The sequence below is a fragment of the Bidens hawaiensis genome, unplaced genomic scaffold (assembly GCF_021521415.1).
Source record: "Bidens hawaiensis isolate Kalapana, Puna unplaced genomic scaffold, B.hawaiensis_p1.1 tig00000237_1, whole genome shotgun sequence".
Classification (NCBI taxonomy): Eukaryota; Viridiplantae; Streptophyta; class Magnoliopsida; order Asterales; family Asteraceae; genus Bidens; species Bidens hawaiensis.
The window spans coordinates 3,147,589-3,167,508 of NW_027491021.1; the positions used below are offsets into that span (position 1 = coordinate 3,147,589).

The 19,920-nt window shown below is 38.4% G+C and overlaps 1 pseudogene across 1 annotated transcript; it reads right to left on the minus strand.

The window, feature by feature from the left end:
* Positions 1-4,110: 4,110 nt before the first annotated feature.
* On the minus strand, positions 4,111-5,400 carry LOC143603789 (mitochondrial import inner membrane translocase subunit TIM17-2 pseudogene; annotated as a pseudogene). Its single transcript, XR_013148142.1, has 2 exons — positions 5,230-5,400; positions 4,111-4,894 (listed from the first exon to the last, which is right to left on the minus strand). The product of XR_013148142.1 is annotated as a mitochondrial import inner membrane translocase subunit TIM17-2 pseudogene (transcript).
* Positions 5,401-19,920: the final 14,520 nt, after the last annotated feature.

A 19,920-nucleotide genomic window follows, 5' to 3' on the forward strand; every position in this document is an offset into this window, starting at 1 on the left:
TTATGATCTTCATTGCCGAAAAACATCTCTCAACCGTTGCGGTTGCAATAAACAAAACTAATGGTAGCTTTAATAATCGATAAACCAAATGAAAATAGATATGTTTCCTTGTTTCCACCATAACTCTGGCAAGATCCGCAATACCTTACCGATTAGCAAATATTTCATCTTTTCGTACGCTATCAATGTACAAGCCAAGTTGAGATGCAAGAACAATTTTGTCCCAATTATCAAAATTAACTAATATGTGCTTAATTCTTATTGTTCATAACAAAATTAAATTTGAGCTTAAAATTTAAAAAATTAAGTTTCGAGCACTAAAAAAATTATGAATGGGTCACTAATTTTTTTTAGATGGGTCATTTGGGTCTTTGAACCTAATATGTTACAAATTTATAAATGAAACTATGGATTTGAGTGGGTGCAAACGCTCCCCTAACCGAACACTGAGTCCGCCCCTGACAACCTGTATGATATCCATTCACCGGCCAACAACTCATCAGTTGTCCTTGAACCTGCAGGAATTTGCTACCACTTGTGCCCCATTACCCATGAACCCACACGCTCTCTCTCCACTTCTCTCCTATACACACACAAACATCTCACTCGTCTTTCCTTTCTTTGGATACTAATCACCACACCCACTACCCGAGCTACCATACCTGCACCACCGGGCACCGGCTATTGTCCTTGCTCTACCCGTGAGTGTCACGAGTCCCGTTATATAAACGAGTTATGTCATGAATATTTTGTACACTTTATATTTAAAAATCACTTTATGAAACCAACCCATTGAAACTTTTAATATAAGAAAAAACAATGAGATGGATAAGAATATGACATGGACAAGCAAATAATTGAAATGAAGGGTAAGCCATGCGTGATGAGGATTGATTGAAGTGCAAGACGCAACCCACTCCATGGGCCATATATTAATTTTGGAAGTAACGGTGATGATTGATAAACGTGTTTTTATATTCATTCATTCTATTTATAATTTCATACACTAACTTTAGATAATTCACTCCTTTCTACATCATTCCCGATCAACCATACGTACACCAATCATCTACTATAAATTATGTACACCTTTATAAAACATAAATGTAGATTGAAGTACATCACACAACATTAGCTTGGTGAAGTTACCGTTTTTCAACATAACTACACGAAATTAACAGTCCGTCTAGGTAGAATACAATCTTGACCTTTAGTTATTATATATAACACAAACCGAGCTACATCTGGATAACTACACGAATTTTGTGAATATGCTGAGGACTGGTCCATGTACTCTACACTTGTGGGGGAGGTATTAACTTTTTAAGATCAGCGTGCTAAAAGCTTGAGTCTGGCAGATAATAATTGAGATTGAGCTCTATATCAAGTCTAAAAATATATTTGTTTAATAAACAGGTGCAGGCTTCACTTATCAAGATCAAGTAAAACTCTATCAAAGTATCAAACTAAACACACTTAGCAACCCTTAAACATCATATGCAATATTCCAAAGGTATTAAAACTTAGCACGTCAAAAGATAATTTCATCCTATCTAAGTCTAGGTTTACACCCCATTTCTTAAAACATCAAACTATCCTTCTCTTTTCTTTTAATTTTGAGATTTCACTTTAAAAAGGAGACACATTTACACATGTGTTTTAGACAATTTCTATTTTTCAAGTTGCGTTTAAATACGATTTGAATGTAAACAACCTAGTTAACATTATGTGTATCTTTTTATTTAGTTAGAGTAATATATAGGGGTATATAATACCAGTTATGACTATTTTTATTTAATTTGATAATAATATTTCATATAAAGTATATACCATGTTTACTTTTTTTATGTATACACATACAGGGGTACGTTGTACAAAAGTCAGTTTGGCTCAGTTATATAGGCTTAACCATAACCAACTGATCGCTTAACCATTGGTTTCGGTTAAGTTCGGTTAACTATCCAATGTATTCTATTAATGTTTTTTTTGTCCTTTGTCAAGTTGAAAATGATTCTATTATGGTGCTCCAAGCTTAATATTGAAGTTTCAAAGATGAAATAGGTTGTTTTCAAGCTTGGTTATTGTGTTCCAAACTCGGTGATAGACCGTGTTGCAGCATGAGGTTAGATGTTCGAAGCTGGAAATGGGAGTATAAAAGATGGAAATAGAGGTATAAACTTTGGAAAAACACTAACATATTTAGTTCGGTTTTGGTTAAGATCGGTTGGTTAACGAAGACACAATAACTATAGCCGTAACCGAACTATCGATTGGCCAAATTCACTTAAGCATAACCGATCTTGTCGGTTATGGTTATTTAATTTCAGTTAGCAATTTAAATTTTGTTCTGGTTTGGTTTTTGCTCAGCGATAGATACATTTATTTTCCCTTTTCAGATAGTTCCGTTATATAGTTTATAACGTATATTCTTTTATAGAAATATCGTGTGCACATAAGATATAGATATGGATTTATATAAATTATCTAACACAAGTAATGAAATCATGTATTTGATTTATTTGTATTTTTTTCACCATTCAACACGTACAAAACTTTACTTTATAAACATTTTATCTATTTTTTAAGTACCCACAAATGAATCCTTGGTGGGAGATTTAAAGAAGGTTTTAAAATTGTTTATACGGTCGTCCCCTCCATCACCAAATACTATAAACTCTCAACAAAATATCATTAGGAGGAAATGTGTAGTTGCGATCAGTTTGTCTACTGTAAGCCATATTGCATCATGCCCTTCGAGTGTCATGGGAAGCTTTGTTAAAAGTCGACAATGTAACCATACGGTTTTTACCTTTTAGTGCTTTGCCTTGGTGCACTTAAGCACTTTCCCATATTTAGCTAGTGTCACTAACTTCTTCATCACATGGCATCAACAGTTAAATTTTCAAGTTATTGTGTATTGCAAGAGCATGGATGTATATGTTGTGATACTTTAGATCTATGTCGTGAAAACAAACTTTTCCCATGTACTTACCTCACACCCTTTCGTTCCCGACTAGAGCGTTGAGCTAGGAATCACACGGTTTAGACTTTTTAAAGAAATGAGAATATGATATTAAGGAACACCAAGATCTAATGATCTTAAATATTTATTCTCTGTCCCCAGAAAGGACAAAAGGTATATGGGCCTTTCCTAGTTTTGGTGTCATTCATAGAAGAACGTATGAAATTGAAAACCATAGGTTGTTTGGTGTCCAACCCAATCCATTTGTAACTTCTTTTATTGAGTGGTGCACACGGTTTCAAATGATGCCGGTTGTACCTTGATTATTCCTTTTTCTAGCTTCTATTATACGAAAGACTTGAACTTAACATCATCCGACCTCTATATGTTTTAAAGGCCAGGCCAATCCATATATACAACTTTTCTCTCTTTAAATAAGTACAATTTTGTTTTATATATTTAATTTATTTTTTCATAAAACTCGAGCTTGACTTGTTTCAAATTCCTTTTCTAAAGCTCGAGCTATTTATTATTTAATTATAACGAGCCTAAGGTTGGCTCAGACTTGTGAGCAGTACCTTAAACGAGCCAAAGCTCAGCTCACCTCGGTTTTGTAGTGTAAATTTAATATATAATAGCCCCATACAAGGCTCTAGCTCAGGCTCGATAACCAAACAAGTTGTATTTAAGGTTCAAGCTCGATAGGGCTCGCTCGTTTCGTGCTTTTTATTGATTTGATCAAACTGATCCCATACAAGTCTCTAGCTCGCGCTCGATATTCCAACAAGCTTTATTTGAGGCTCAAGCTCGATGCTATTCACATATCAGATCTCAAACTAATTGCAAACGGCTTGGCCTATAAACACCCCTAGTTGCATAGCGCATCTGTTGAAATAGTATGTGGGCTAATGATCTTGGGGCATCTTTCTTTTCCAAGTGTGCAACGACCCTTTCCCTCACCCACAATCACGTTTGTAAAAATTGATCGCTCACGTTGAGATTATGTAATAATTAATTAAGTGGTTTAAATGCATTTATAACAAGTTAAGTAGCAAATTAACAAGTGATATCATAGCCGCGGTTTAGCCTGATTGTTGATTATTTGGTTACAAACGTGTACACAAAAACAATGCCTCAAAAGTCAAAACAAACCTCACAAGTGAAATATAACCTTCAATCTCATTCCAAAACCAAAGCCTTTATCTAATAAATTACTTGTAGTCAAATGAAGGCGGGTTTGGAGCATCAAAACTTTCTAAAACCTGTGTCTTCGCGCCATTACTCGGGGCAGCTTCCTCCTGTTTTCCGCCACCAAACAACCCTCCAAACCATGAAGACGATGATGATGATGATGATGATGATGATGATGTCATGCCATCAATGTTTACTGGAGCCTGATGGCCCTGATTAGACATACGTGCCATGGGAATTGGCGGCATGTTAGGCGGCAACGCCTCTTCCATTGGAGGCAAATTCTGCGGTGCACTCATGATCTTATTCAACATGATTCCAGCCCCCTCGATCATAGCAAGTAAAACCCCACCAAAAGCAGCCGATCGTGAAGCTGCACCGAGCCCCTGCCGCATCTGGAGAAACCCTCCGGTGGCAGCACCGGCTATTATGGAGTTCCACGGATCCTCTTTCTGGCGGAAGTACACCATCGTGCAATCAAAAGTGGAGAAAAGCCCGCCCCAGATCGCAAAACTGCCCCCAACGCGTGGGGCATTCATCTGCACCGCTTGACACCCGCCAACAAACCGCAAGCCTTTGGGTGAGTTGTAGGTGCCTTTCAGGAAATGAAAAGCCGAACCCCCAACCGCACCCATGCCAAAGGCTCCACCGATGTCGTCTAGTATCCGGTCGGGACATGGTTCACGAGAGGTCTCGGGGGTTCCCATTGTGGATAATTAGATGCAACAAATAATAAATTTCCTGCAAATAATAATATGGAAATTGACCTTGTAACACAGTATGTTGTTGATCAACTATTTATATAATTACAATTAGAAAAATTATTATGTTTCAATAAACCCTAATTTATAATCTATCTAATACACACAGGTATCAAAATTTCATAAATTTAAATATGTTATAGATCGTGATATTAATTGATCTATAGATTCATAAGATCCCTAATTATTATAAACGTACATCAAATCTATATACGACGCTACTGTATATAGCTGAATTAATAAGCAAATAAAAGCGTAAATTGATATTCTTTTTTGAAGAAATTAAGCAATTGAGTATTAAAATTAAAAGTTTACCTGGTCGCCGGTATTTGAACGGATGGATTGACGGTGACGGAGTGTTTGACGAAGAAATACATAACGGAGGACAGAGTTTATAAATGTTATTTTTTTCAGTTTGTACCCTGAAGTTTTATTACTTACTTACCTTACCAACTATTTTTATTTACTTTTTTTAAAGTTTGAAAGTAAAGTGAACCCCAACATTTATGTCGACTATTCTATTCTAAGTTGGTTTTTCATTAGACTTATATATTGGATTTCAATAATCTCTGATCTCAATTATTGTCAGAATTAAAACCTTGTCTCTATTTTTAGTAATCGTACACCTCTTCTCTCTATTTTTTACTAAACGTATACCCTCCTACAAGTTTCATATTAATATAATTTAAACCTATTTGTTCACTTTTTTTTTCCATTTTGCTATATCTTATTATATTAGTTTAAAAAATCTTTTTTTCTACCATTTTATATATTATAAAACATTTTTAAATTATTTTAAAACAACCAAAAAGGTTTTTTTTTTTTACATTTTTTATAAAGTGTTTTTTTAATAACAATAGAGATGGTTTACATTCAGGGGTGCACAAATCTAAAACCTGACCTGACCCGAGGACCTATATAACAGAAATTCAGGGTCTGAATACTGAACTGTTGTTTAAGGTCCGGCATCGGTCCTAACTGATGTTGGTCTATCGGTCATTGAACAAAGGAACGAAACCGGATTAACTCTGTGTAATACAGTGTGTATGAATTAAATCAAAGTTAGCAGATCTGGATACGAATACGATTCAATGGCAGAGTCAAACTCGTTTCAATTGACACATGAATAACACATACAATTGGGTCTTTATCAAGTAAATTTTACTCAATTTCATGCAATAATATCATTATTTTTTATTAAATTTGAAGTATATGTTAAATTTTGTCCATGATTCTTTCTTTTTTTACTAAATTAGTACAATATGAAATCTCAGTTTGATGCTTAATTGATCAATATAGGTTTAATTTATTGTTCTTATCATGCCCCCCAAGTGTTTAATGAAATGTCTTAAATGATAAGTGCTCGTTATCGTTGTTTCCTGGATATATGATTAACAATATGTGATATAATGAACTAATATAACTAATTTATGGTTAACAATATGACAATATTATGGTTAACAATTTAATTTTTTATTAGGCAAACCAAGAATTCAAAACACAAATACGAAAAAGAACCAACTAGCAAGTAGCAAACACAGACAAATAATAAAAAGAAAGAAAATCAATCATTCATCTTCTTTTCAATAGTTATACCTAGCCACCGTCTTTTATTCGACCTCGTGATTACCAGGGAGTTGCGGACATCTAAGAAGATGCCATTACAACTGAAATTGATCATAGTCTACCACTCAATTTGATTTTAATTAATTATTATGTTGTTATCATCGTACTCGGTAAATCTCATAAATAGAAAAGTTATGTTAGGGAACGCTGTCTCCAACATGAGAGTCATCGAAAACCCACATAGAGCATAACCAGCTTGCAACAATAGTTTTGTGATTACAGCACCGGGTAAGGTCAAGATCACTGGTTTCCAGCAGGAAAACACATGACTTCTCTCTCTCTCTCTCTGGACTTTCGTCAAACACCTAGTGTGCACCAATGAATTAATCAATAACTGAGGAGTGTATCTGTGTATAAGTTGGGCTTAGATATGACTTTTGAGTGTGTGATTTTGTATGTATATGGTTTTCCGTATGTGAGTGATGATGAAATGTCAAATCTATGGTAGATATTTGAAGTAGATGGTAAAAATGGTTTACATATTAAAGTTATATCTTATAAATATTTGAATAAAGAGGGGGAGTTGGACCAAGAGGTGATTGAAAGCCTGATAAATTTTAGTTTAGTTTAGATGTACTCCATAAAAATGATTAGTATTAATTTAATTTTACAACTGAAATTGATCTTAATTAATTATTATGTTGTTGTCATTGTACTCGACAAATCTCATAAATAACAAAGTTATGGCAGGGAACGCTCTCTCCAACGTGAGAGTCATCGAAAACCCATATAGAATATAACCAGCTTGCAACTATAATTTTGTGATTACAGCAACGGGTAAGGTCAAGATCACTGGTTTCCGGCAGGAAAACACATGACTTCTCTCCCCCTCTCTCAGGACTTTCGTCAAACACCTACTGTGCACCAATGAATTGATCAATAAGTGAGGAGTGTATCTGTGTATAAGTTGGGTTTAGCTAATACTTTTGAGTGTGTGATTTTGTATGTATATGGTTGTCTGCATGTGAGTGATGATGAAATGTCAAATCTATGGTAGATATTTTAAGTAGATGCTAAAAAAGGTTTACATATTAAAGTTATATTTTCAAAATATATGAATGAAGAGGGGGAGTTGGACCACGAGGTGATTGAAAGCCTGATAAATTTTAGTTTATTTTAGTTAGTACTCCATAAAAATGATTAGTATTAATTTAAATTTACAACTGAAATTGATCTTAGTCTAACACTAAAATTGATCTTAAATTAATTATTATGTCGTTATCATCGTACTCGGCAAATCTCATAAATAGAAAAGTTATGGTGGGGAACGCTCTTTCCAACGTGAGAGTCATCGAAAACCAACATAGAATATAACCAGCTTGCAACAATAATTTTGTGATTACAGCACCGGGTAAGGTCAAGATCACTGGTTTACGGCAAGAAAACACATGACTTCCCCCCATCTCTCTCTCTCTATCTCTCTCTCTCTCTCTCTCTCTCTTTCTGGACTTTCGTCAAACACTTAGTGTGAACCAATGAATTGACCAACAAGTGACGAGTGTATCTGTGTATAAGTTGGGTTTAGTTCTGACTTCTGAGTGTGTGATTTTGTATGTATATGGTTGTCTGCATGTGAGTGATGATGAAATGTCAAATCTATGGTAGATATTTTAAGTAGATGCTAAAAAAGGTTTACATATTAAAGTTATATTTTCTAAATATATGAATGAAGAGGGGGAGTTGGACCACGAGGTGATTGAAAGCGTGATAAATTTTAGTTTATTTTAGTTAGTTCTCCATAAAAATGATTGGTATTAATTTAATTTTACAACTGAAATTGATCTTAGTCTACCACTAAAATTGATCTTAATTAATTATTATATTATTATCATCTTACTCGGCAAATCTCATTAATAGCAAAGTTATGGCAGGGAACGCTCTCTCCAACTTGAAAGTTATCGAAAACCCACATAGAACATAACCAGCTTGCAACAATAATTTTTTGATTACAACACCGGGTAAGGTCAAGATCACTGGTTTCGGGCAAGAAAGCACATGACTTCTCTCCCTCTCTCTTAGGACTTTCGTCAAACACCTAGTTTGCACCAATGAATTGATCAATAAGTGAGGAGTGTATCTGTGTATAAGTTGGGTTTAGATCTGACTTCTGAGTGTGTGATTTTGTATGTATATGGTTGTCTGAATGTGAGTGATGATGAAATGTCAAATCTATGATATATATTTTAAGTAGATGGTAAAAAAGGTTTACACATTAAAGTTATATTTTACAAATATCTGAATGAAGAGGGGGAGTTGGACCTGGAGGTTATTGTAAGCCTGATAAATTTTAGTTTAGTTTAGTTAGTACTCCATAAAAATGATTAGTATTAATTTAATTTTACAACTGAAATTGATCTTAGTCTACCACCAAATTTGATCTTAATTAATTATTATGTCGTAATAATCGTACTCGGCAAATATCATAAATAGCAAAGTTATGGTAGGGAACGCTCTCTCCAACGTGAGAGTCATCGAAAACCCACATAGAACATAACCAGCTTGCAATAATAAGTTTGTGATTATAGCACCGGGTAAGGTGAAGATCACTGGTTTCTTGCAAACAAAACACATTACTTCTCTCTCTCTCTCTCTCTCTCTCTCTCTCTCTCTCTCTTTCTCTGGACTTTCGTCAAACACCTAGTGTGCACCAATAAATTGATCAATAACTGAGGAGTGTATTTGTGTATAAGTTGGGTTTAGTTCTTGTTGGAAATATGAACGGTTCGAGTCAAGTCAAAGCGGGCCGACCCAATTATGACCCGTAAGAGTTACACCGAGGATAACGAACATCAACTCCACTTACTTAGCTAACTGGGCTAGACAAAATTAAATGAGATTATTGGTGGATTAAGGCTTTTAATATGGTGATTGGGCTCAATGCCCATTGGGTTTAAAAGATGATTAAACCCCGGTTTATTTGTATATATAGCATCTCTTTATTATCCTTTTTGCTTAACCATCTCACTAAATATATAACCTTAGCCACCACCTCACATCTGCTGCCGCCGCCACTCATCGGCGCCGCCACCGTCCGACTCCATCACTCGCCGGCGCCGCCGTCCTCTAGCCGCCGCCGCTTGCCGGCCTCCCCGTTTCATCAGCCGTTGCTGATCTCTGCAGCTGCTGCTGCTGCCCCTTTGCTGCTCTCCGCCTACCGACACCACTGCCACAAGACGTTGCCGTCGCTGGAACAGCTGCCGACCACAGCCGCCGCCGCCGCCGCCGCTGTCGCCGGATTTGTTGTCGAATCTCGTTGTGTCGCTTTCTAGCTCCGTTTGTTGCTCCTTGGTGTCTCTACCGGTTGTGTATAACCGAGGTACAAGTTAAATACTGTTATTTACGTTTAACGCTATTTGGTTGTTTAGATCTCATACTCGTATTGTTTGTAACTGGATCCTCGTTTGGGTTTCGTTATTGTGGTTACTCGTTTATTTTTCGCTGCGTTTCATTCGTTTACTTGTTAATATGATTAATAATTATTAAACGAATATTAAAACCGTTTTAAATCGTTAAATTGTTTCTTTTACCACCGTTGAAACTCAACAGTGGTATTAGAGCCGTGGTTACAACGTACTAGTCGACACCGGTCTTTTTACCGGATCTACATCATAAACTTTAATTTGTTAAAGTTTTTGATCTAGATATTATTTTGGGTATATTTGTATATGGTCAAAGTTTGTTTTTTTATTTGACCAAAATATTACCCGATCTTATTTTTATGAATATGTAAATCCGGCCCCGACCTTTATGTGTTTGGTTGTTTGAGCTTGGTTTTGGCCATATGGATGGTTCAAAGTTGTATTCGGTTATATTTTAATTTTATGGTTTTTTTGCCATGTGGATGGTTCAAAATTGTAATAGGAAAAATTGTTAGTATTATATATTTTGTAATAAAGAAGACCCGAAGATAACCGAGGACGAGCTCACGGAGTCGTTGGAGTTAGTGGGAGTTTGGACAAGATGATGGGATGCACCAAGAGTCCATCCTTGTGGTTGTTTTGTGTTGTGACCCCTTGACCCGATCGTTCTTGCTAATTGGCTCTAGCAAAATCGATCACCTCTTTTGGCCATTAAGGATTTACATATTATTATTTGCTATTGTGGTTGCTTGGTTGTTTATAATAAGTTATAATATCACCAACCTAATACCAAATAAATTTTAAAATAAATATTTTAATTAACCAATTATGTTTTGCAAATTAAAGGCTTTTTAATTTCCAAAACTAATAACTTAATAGATTTTCTATTAACTTAAAATTGGTTAGTCATATCGCAGCAAACTTATTTTTAATAGGTTATTTAAAACTAAGTGTCCCGAGAGATGAAATGGTTCATCAAGTTATCCCGATAATATACAGTAAATTTAACTTTTACTCTATTGAGTAATTCTAAAAATAATCCCAATTTAAAATCAATAGTCTATGCCATCCTACTATAAGTCACATTTGAGGCATACTGCGAAATTTCAAGTGTTTGGAGCTACAGCACCGCACTTGATTTCTAGCCTATCCCATCAAGATGAAAACGTTTCGCTGACACATCCAGCCCTTTCACATGTGACTGTACTAGGACGACTATTACTTTACTCTCCTGTTACGTGCTACAGCTGTTTAGAGACTTAAAGTGGGCATAGATGAGGCTAAATGTATCTATTTAGGCAATCGTTGTCTTAATAGGCCTCATAACCGAGAGTTGTGCTCTATTCGCAATTGGCAATCGTTGTCAGTCTGCCTAACCACTTATTAATGTTGTGTGCTACAGCTGCCATTAATAACTGGAAGCAAAATTCTCAGGTTCCTATTTTATTAATGTTAATTGGGTCATTAATAAAAGGATTAAAACGTCAAAAATACTAATGAACTTTACTTTTGCTTTATTAATCAGATGTCAACTAAGAAAACTCACCCTACGCCCTTAAGTCTATCCTTGAGAAGGATGCACTGAATGGCACCAACTTCATCGAATGGCACCGCAACTTGAGATTTGTTCTCACCATGGCAAAGAGGCTGTATGTTCTCGATGGATCTGTTCCAACCGAGCCTGAAAACAACACAGCCGCTGCTCGAAAAGTTCTTTAGAAGCATAAGGATGACTCGGCTGAGGTCTCCTGCATTATGCTAGCTACCATGACTTCTGAGCTTGCTAAAGACTTGGAAGACTTTGGTGCCTATGAGATGCTTGAGCAACTCAAGGGCATGTTTCAGAAACAAGCCTGTCAAGAACGTTTCGACACCATGAAACAGCTCGTTAGCTGCAGGATGGTAGAGGGGTCTTCCATCAGTGTTCATGGGTCAAGATGAAGGGGCACATCGATCAACTCATGAAACTTGATTACCCCCTGTCGGATGAGATGGCATCGAATTTAATCCTAAACTCTCTCCCCAGCTCTTACGACTAGTTCGTAATAAATTTCAATATGAATGCCTGGGTGAGGATAGTGCCGGAGCTTCACAAAATGCTCAAGACGGCTGAGATAAACATTCCCTCCAAGGCGAATCAAGTTCTGATGATCCGATCTGCTGGTGTCAAGAAGCCTAAACCCAAGAGTCAGGGTTATAAAGGCAAAGGCAAGAATAAGGTTACCATTGCTGCCCCTCGTGCCACCAATGCTAACAAAGGGGTTCCAAAGATACCACCGCCGCCCCGCTGAGGAGCGCTAGTGCTACCGATGTAATCAAATGGGACACTGGAAGCGTAACTGTCCCGAGAACCTTGCTGAGATAAGGAGGATGAGAGCCAATGGAGGTGAAGGCTCCTCTCGAGGTATTTCCATATACGTTATTGAACTTTTCACTTTCTCTAGCAACACATGGGTATTTGATACCGGATGTGGTTTCCACATTGTTAATGTCTTGCAGGAGTCTGAGAAGTGGAGGAAGCTGAATAAAGGCAGCATGGAACTCATCGTTGGTGAAGGGAAGAAAGTACAAGTTCTGGCAACTAGAGTATGCCATTTTACTTTTCTATCCGGCCTAGTTTTTCCTTTGAATAATTGTTTGTATGCTCTTGGTTTAACCAGAAACATCATTTCAGTTTCTTTGTTGTTTGAACAAGGTTTTAAGTTTAGTTTTAATGGAATGGCTATTTATACTTACTAAAATGGTATCTTTTATTTTGAGGCTAGACCTCGAAATGGTATTTATGAAATTGATGTTCAAACTAACGATAATGTATACAATCTTTCAAAACGTATCAGATCTAGCATCAATGATACATTTCTATGGCATTGCCGACTTGGTCACATAAGCAAGGCAAGAGTTAACAGACTCCAATCCGAAGGGATTCTAGAATCCACAGGACCGGACTCTTTTGACGATTGTGAATCTTGCTTAGCTGGCAAACTCGCCAAGGACTCCTTTACTCATAAAAGTGAACGATCAAAAGATCTGTTAGGAATCATACATACTAATGTGTGTGGAGCTTTTAGAACCATGTCTAGAAACCATGAAAGACACTTCATTTTATTAATCGACGATTATAGTCGATATGCATATGTGTATCTCATGAAACACAAGGATGAAACTTTTGAAAAGTTCAAAGAGTTTCAAAACGAAGAAGAAAACCAACTTGGGAAAACCATGAAGATACTTCGATCAGATCGAGGAGGAGAGTATCTTAGCTCAGAGTTCATTACTCATCTAAAAGAGCGTGGAGTTGTTTCATAGCATACTCCACCTGGAACACCCCCAACATAATGGCGTGAGCGAGAGGAGAAATCGAACTTTGCTAAACAAGGTTCGATCAATGATGTGTAGAACTAACTTGCCTCACTCCTTTTGGAGTTTTGCCCTTATGGCCGCTGCCCACATTGTCAATCTGGCTCCAACTAAGAAGTTAGATAAAACCCCATATGAGATATGGCATGCGCGAAAGCCCAATTTGTCTTTCCTTAGAGTATGGGGAGGTGATGCATATGTCATATTAGACTATGTTGGCTAGATTGGTTTATTATTATTAATTGTTATATTGTAGAGAGTAGCTAAGTGTATTTAGTTACTCTATATATATGGATGTAATCTCTTCATTATGTTTTGAACAACAATATCAATCTAATTTGGTACCAGAGCCAAATCAAATCCTACTTTCTCTCTAACCCTAATCAACCTTCTGCCGCCTACCCTCTACAGTATGCCTCCTCTACCTCTGGTCAGTTTTTTATTTTTCTTTTCTTCAATGGCAGCCATCATTACTTTCTCAAACCAAGAAAAGACCACCCACAACTCACACAAATTCGCATTTACTCTCAAGCCTACCAACTATGGTTACTGGAGATCCATGATCGAATCTGTCTTAATATCACATAACCTTTTCGGTTATGTTGACTAAACAATTCCGTGTCCAGAAAAAAAGGTTAGTGTTGAAGCTGCAACTACTGACAATCCCAGCTACGTTCCCTGGATTTCAAACGATGCTCATATCCGCACCTTGATCATCTCAACTGTTTCTGAAGAATCGTATCGGCATGTTCAAGGAAAAACATCCCGGGAAGTATGGCTATCCCTGGAACGGGCTTACGCACCCGTCACTGCTTCTCATGAATTCACCCTCAGAAGTCAACTACTCCGCATCACTATGAAGGGGGACGAAAAACCAGTTGAATATCTTTGCAGAGTACAAGAATATGCAACCGCACTTGCTAACATTGGAGAACCGGTGAAAGATAAAGAACTTGTTATGCTCACTCTTGCAGGGTTACGAGAAGAATACAATGGCCTGAAAGGAACCCTGCTGGGCCGCCTACCACCTGTCTCTTTTCACGAAATCTACTCACTATTATCTGATCATGATTATGTGGTCACTAAACTGGTGCAAAACAACCCGCAAGCCTTACTTGCTGCAGCCTCAAACTCCTCGGTTGCGGCTGCCCCTGGTCTCCTGCCAACTCCACCAAACCTTGACCAGTTGCAACAACAAATCCAAAATATACAACTTATGGCCTCCCAAATGGGTTACCATCTGAACCCAAACCTGTCACCACGACCCTAGGCCCACTTTGGGTCTCGTACCTATAATACGAATCGTGGCAATTCTTGTGGCAACCGTGGCTATTCTCGGGGCAACTCTCGTGGCTCCTTCACTTCACGTCCCAGAGATAATGGTGGCACTCGACAATTTCAATGGGCTTCCACTCAAAACACCGTATACGGTCACTGCAACCGATGTGGCATCGGGCATCTTCCATCTCAATGCCCTAACCAGCCTACTCAGCAGAACCGGCCACCACCTCAGGCAAACTTTTCTGTCTTTTCGGATGCGGCCTCATCCTCTGGAAGTGCTTGGAAGCCTGACACGGGTGCAACCCATCATGCCACTCCAGACTTAACCAGCCTGGACAACTCTGAGGCATATTATGGTAATGACTCTTTACTTGTTGGCAATGGTAATTCGATACCTATTTTGCACATTGGCTCATCCAAATTCTACTCAAAACACAAAACCTTTAACCTTTCTGATATTCTTCATGTCTCTGACCTTAAACAAAACCTTTTATCCGTACAAAAATTTTGTCTTGACAATGATGTGTTTTTTGAATTTCACTCTACTTATTTTGTTGTGAAGGACGAGTCTACACGCAGTACCCTCCTCATGGGTCCCAGTGAACAAGGATTATATTCTATCCGCCTTCCACAACTCAAGTCGATGCCCAAGTTTGCCTTCACAGCTGTCAAAGCTTCTTCGAATAATTGGCATCAACGTTTAGGACATCCTCATGCTCAAGTTTTTAATTCTATTGTTTCTCATTGTTCTTTACCTGTTTCAGACAAATTATCAAACGATTTATGTTCTTTTTGTCAAATGGGAAAATCATCAAAACTGCACTTACCGGATTCTAATTTTTGTAGTTATAACATTTTGGATCTTGTTTATTGTGATGTTTGGGGTCCATCTCCGAAACCATCTATTGATGGTCATCGGTATTTTCTGTTGTGTGTTGATCATTGTACTCGTTATATGTGGCTTTATTTCTTAACACAAAAATCAGTTGTCTATGCTATATTAACAAATTTCATCACAATGGTTGAACGCCAATTTAACAGAAAATTAAAATGCATTCAGTCCGATTGGGGGGGTGAATTCCGACCTCTCACGAACCTCTGTCGCAACCTTGGCATCATCCATCGCCGCTCGTGCCCACACACCAGCGAGCAAAACGGGTTTGTAGAACGCCGACATCGGCATGTCGTTGAAACGGGTCTCTCCCTATTGGCTCATTCAACTCTGCCCCAACGTTTCTGGCACTTCGCCTTCGAAACAGCTGTTTACCTAATTAATCGGCTTCCCTCACGCGTATCCTCCAACAAATCTCCCTTTGAACACGCGTGTCTTCGCAAACCTGATTATTCCTTCTTACGAGTCTTTGGTTCTCAATGTTTTCCCTACCTCCGCCCCTACAACCGTCACAAAATTGAATTCCGCTCTACTCCGTGTGTCTTTCTTGGCTATAGCCTCTCTCACCATGGCTATCGATGTCTTGATCCCTCCACTGAGCGTATCTATATTGCTCGGCACGTTCGATTCAATGAACAAGTCTTCCCTTACAAACCTTCACCACAACCGAGCCCATCACCACCACCCGCTTCCCCGTACATCTCTATCTTTCCCAACCCACCTCCATATTTCCCACCTGAACCTAAGTCAGCAACATCAAACACACCCACCGCCAATGAACCATCCTCAACCCATCAGCCACTCAATGTTGAACCTACTCCCATTAACGAACCCGTTACAACCCACCAAAACCAACCAGCCCCACCTTCTACATCTCAGCTCTCTCCAGCCCTCGACACACATACGGAATAGCCCGCTGCCCAACAATCATCCACAGCCCACCATTCCAACAACCCACCACCCACAACAGCTTGTTCCCAACCGCCCAACCTCCGATAGAAACCTAAACAACCTGATCGGTATAATCCGGCTGCCTATCTAGCCAAAACCACCTCTTCCTTACCCATTGAACCAACTAGTATTGCCAACAAGTATAATGAATGGCGCCATGCTATGTCCGAAGAGTTGGACGCACTTCATAAAAAATGGCACGTGGACCCTTTTGCCACCTATACCTAATGCTAATATCGTTGACTGTAAGTGGGTTTACAGGTTAAAAACGGATGAAAATGGGAACATTAGCAGGTTTAAAGCCCGGTTAGTTGCGAGGGCTTTCATCAACAACACGGTGTGGACTATCATGAGACGTTCAGTCCAGTTATCAAACCTGCCTCAATTCGGACCATTTTATCATTAGCCGTTACAAACAAATGGTCCCTGCGACAACTAGATATTCAGACTGCCTTTTTGCATGGTGATCTTTAGGAAATCGTATATATGCGCCAACCGCCAGGATTTGTTGATCCTACCAAACCAGATCATATTTGTCTTTTGAACAAATCTTTATACGGTCTCAAGCAGGCTCCCTGTGCCTGGTTTAACAAATTATCAAATGCTCTTCATCAGTTGGGGTTCCATGAGTCAAAGACTGATCCATCACTGTCTATTCTCAATTCACAGGGTTCATTGGTGTATCTCCTAGTTTATGTGGATGACATCATCATCACCGGTAACAATGTTGAAACGGTGACCAAGCTCATTACCCGTCTCAGTTCTCTCTTTGCTCTTAAAGATTTGGGGCGACTACATTATTTTCTGGGGGTGGAAGTCATTCACAAGAAATCTGATTTAGTTCTTTCCCAACGAAAATATATTGGAGACATTTTACATCGGGCGGGTCTAGCGGATTGCAAGCCTATTTCCACTCCTATGGGCACTTCTCATGTCTTGCTTCCTGGTGATAGTCCTCTTTTGGACGATCCTTCTCGGTACAGACAAATTGTTGGCGCTCTCCAGTATACGACCCTTACCCGTCCCGATATTGCATTTGTGGTTAATCGGGTGTGTCAGTTCATACACGCCCCAACAGAAAACCATTGGGCTGCTGTCAAATGCATTTTACATTATTTAAAGGGTACAATGAACATGGGTCTTTGGTTCCATCACAATACAGGCTATCGACTACAAGCCTTCTCTGACTCTCACTGGACTACTAATGTGCAAGCCTTTTCTGATGCTGACTGGGCTAGTTGTCCAATCGATTGTCGCTCGACGGGGGGATTTGCTATATACTTGGGCTCAAACCTTATCTCTTGGTCTGCTCGTAAAGAACGACCTGTTTCTCGCTCCTCAACTGAATCTGAGTACAAGGCTATTGCAGACACTGTTGCAGAATTAACTTGGCTAAAGTCTCTTCTTCGAGAGCTCGGTTTACACAGTGAAGCACCAACACTTTGGTGTGACAATCTTGGTGCCACGTATCTCACTGCTAATCCGGTGTTTCATGCTCGTACCAAACATATTGAGGTTGATTATAATTTTGTTCGTGAACAGGTTACTCAAGGTCATCAAAATGTCAAATTCATTTCTACTGATGATCAAATAGCCGATATATTTACGAAGCCCTTGTCGTCTCAAAAGTTTGAGTTTTTGCGATCCAAGTTACAGATCGCGAACCGCCCTGAACTTGCGGGGGAATATTAGACTATGTTGGCTAGATTGGTTTATTATTATTAATTGTTATATTGTAGAGGGTAGCTAAGTGTATTTAGTTACTCTATATATCTGGATGTAATCTCTTCATTATGATTTGAACAACAATATCAATCTAATTTGTCACAAGTGAATCTGATGACAAAATCGATCCCCGCGGCGTAAAAGTTGTTTTCGTCGGAAACTATAACCAAAGCGGTTATTACTTTTTTCATCCTGATACAAATTCAATTTCTATCAAGAGGAAAAGCCACTTCCTCGAGAAGGAATTTCTCGATCGAGGAACTAGAGATAAAATTGTCGATCTTGAAGAAATTCAAGAACCACAAACAATCGCTGGGGAAGTTGGAGCGTCTGATCAACAAGTTGTTGTTGCTGATACATCAGACATGAACACGAGCGTTCGCAGAAGTAGTATATACTTATGGCATTTAGATGGTCCCGAAGTCTTATTAGTAGCCGAGTCTAACGACGAACCTACTAATTACAAATCTGCTATCTTAGATCCGAAATCTGAGAAATGGCGAGATGCCATGAACGCCGAGATGCAGTCTATGCATGATAACCAAGTTTGGAACTTGGTTGAGCTACCCCCCGATGGTCGGGCAGTAGGGAGCAAGTGAATTTTCAAAAGAAAAACTGACATGCATGGAAATGTACTAACCTATAAAGCGCGGCTAGTAGCGAAAGGTTTTACTCAAACTCAAGGTGTTGACTATGATGAAACCTTTTCACCCGTTGCTATGACTAAGTAAATAAGGATATTTCTTGCTATAGTCGCGTACTATGACTACGAGACATGGCAAATGGATGTCAAAATTTCTTTTCTTAATGGACATTTTTCTGAAGATGTTTATATGGTTCAGCCTGAAGGTTTTATAGATCCCAAATATCCTAATAGGGTTTGCAAATTAAATAAGTCCATTTATGGACTTAAACAAGCGTCTCGCAGCTGGAATCTTCACTTTGATAAGAAAATCAAAGAGTTTGGTTTTATCAAAAATGAAGATGAGCCTTGTGTTTATAGAAAGGCTAGTGGGAGCACTATATCATTCCTCATCTTGTATGTGGATGATATACTGATCATTGAAAACAACATTCCTATGCTTAAGATATTTAAGCACTGGTTGGAATCTTGTTTTGAAATGAAGGATCTTGGAGAAGCCACATATATTCTAGGAATAAAGATCTACCGAGATAAATCTAAGCGGCTTTTAGGGCTAAGTCAAAGTACTTACATAGACAAAGTAATGGCACGCTTCTTAATGGAAAACTCCAAGAAAGGAGCTATTCCAATGACTAAAAAAACCATGTTAAACAAATAGCAATCTTCGGCAACGGACATTGAATCTAAGCATATGCAAGCAATTCCATATGCTTATGCGGTTGGTTCTATCATGTATGCTATGTTATGTACTAGACCTGACGTCTCGTATACCTTGAGCATGACCAGTCGTTTTCAGCAGAGTCCTGGCATTCCCATTGGACTTCTTTAAAGAACATTCTAATGTACTTGAATAGGACCAAGAATATGTTCTTGGTGTTTGGGGGAGCGGAAGAGGAGCTCACTGTAAGGTGTAACAATAATGCTAGCTTCCAGACTGGCCGAGATGATTCTCGCTCACAGTCAGGTTTCCTTTTCACTCTCAATGGAGGAGCTATTTATTGGAAGAGCTCCAAACAGAGTGTAGTGGCGGATTCAACAACCGAATCCAAGTATATAGATGCATCAGATGTTGCTAAGGAGGCTGCTTGGATGAAGAAGTTCATCACCGACCTCGATGTGGTTCCGAGTATCAACAAACCAATAGAGGTGTTCTGTGATAACACAGGTGATAT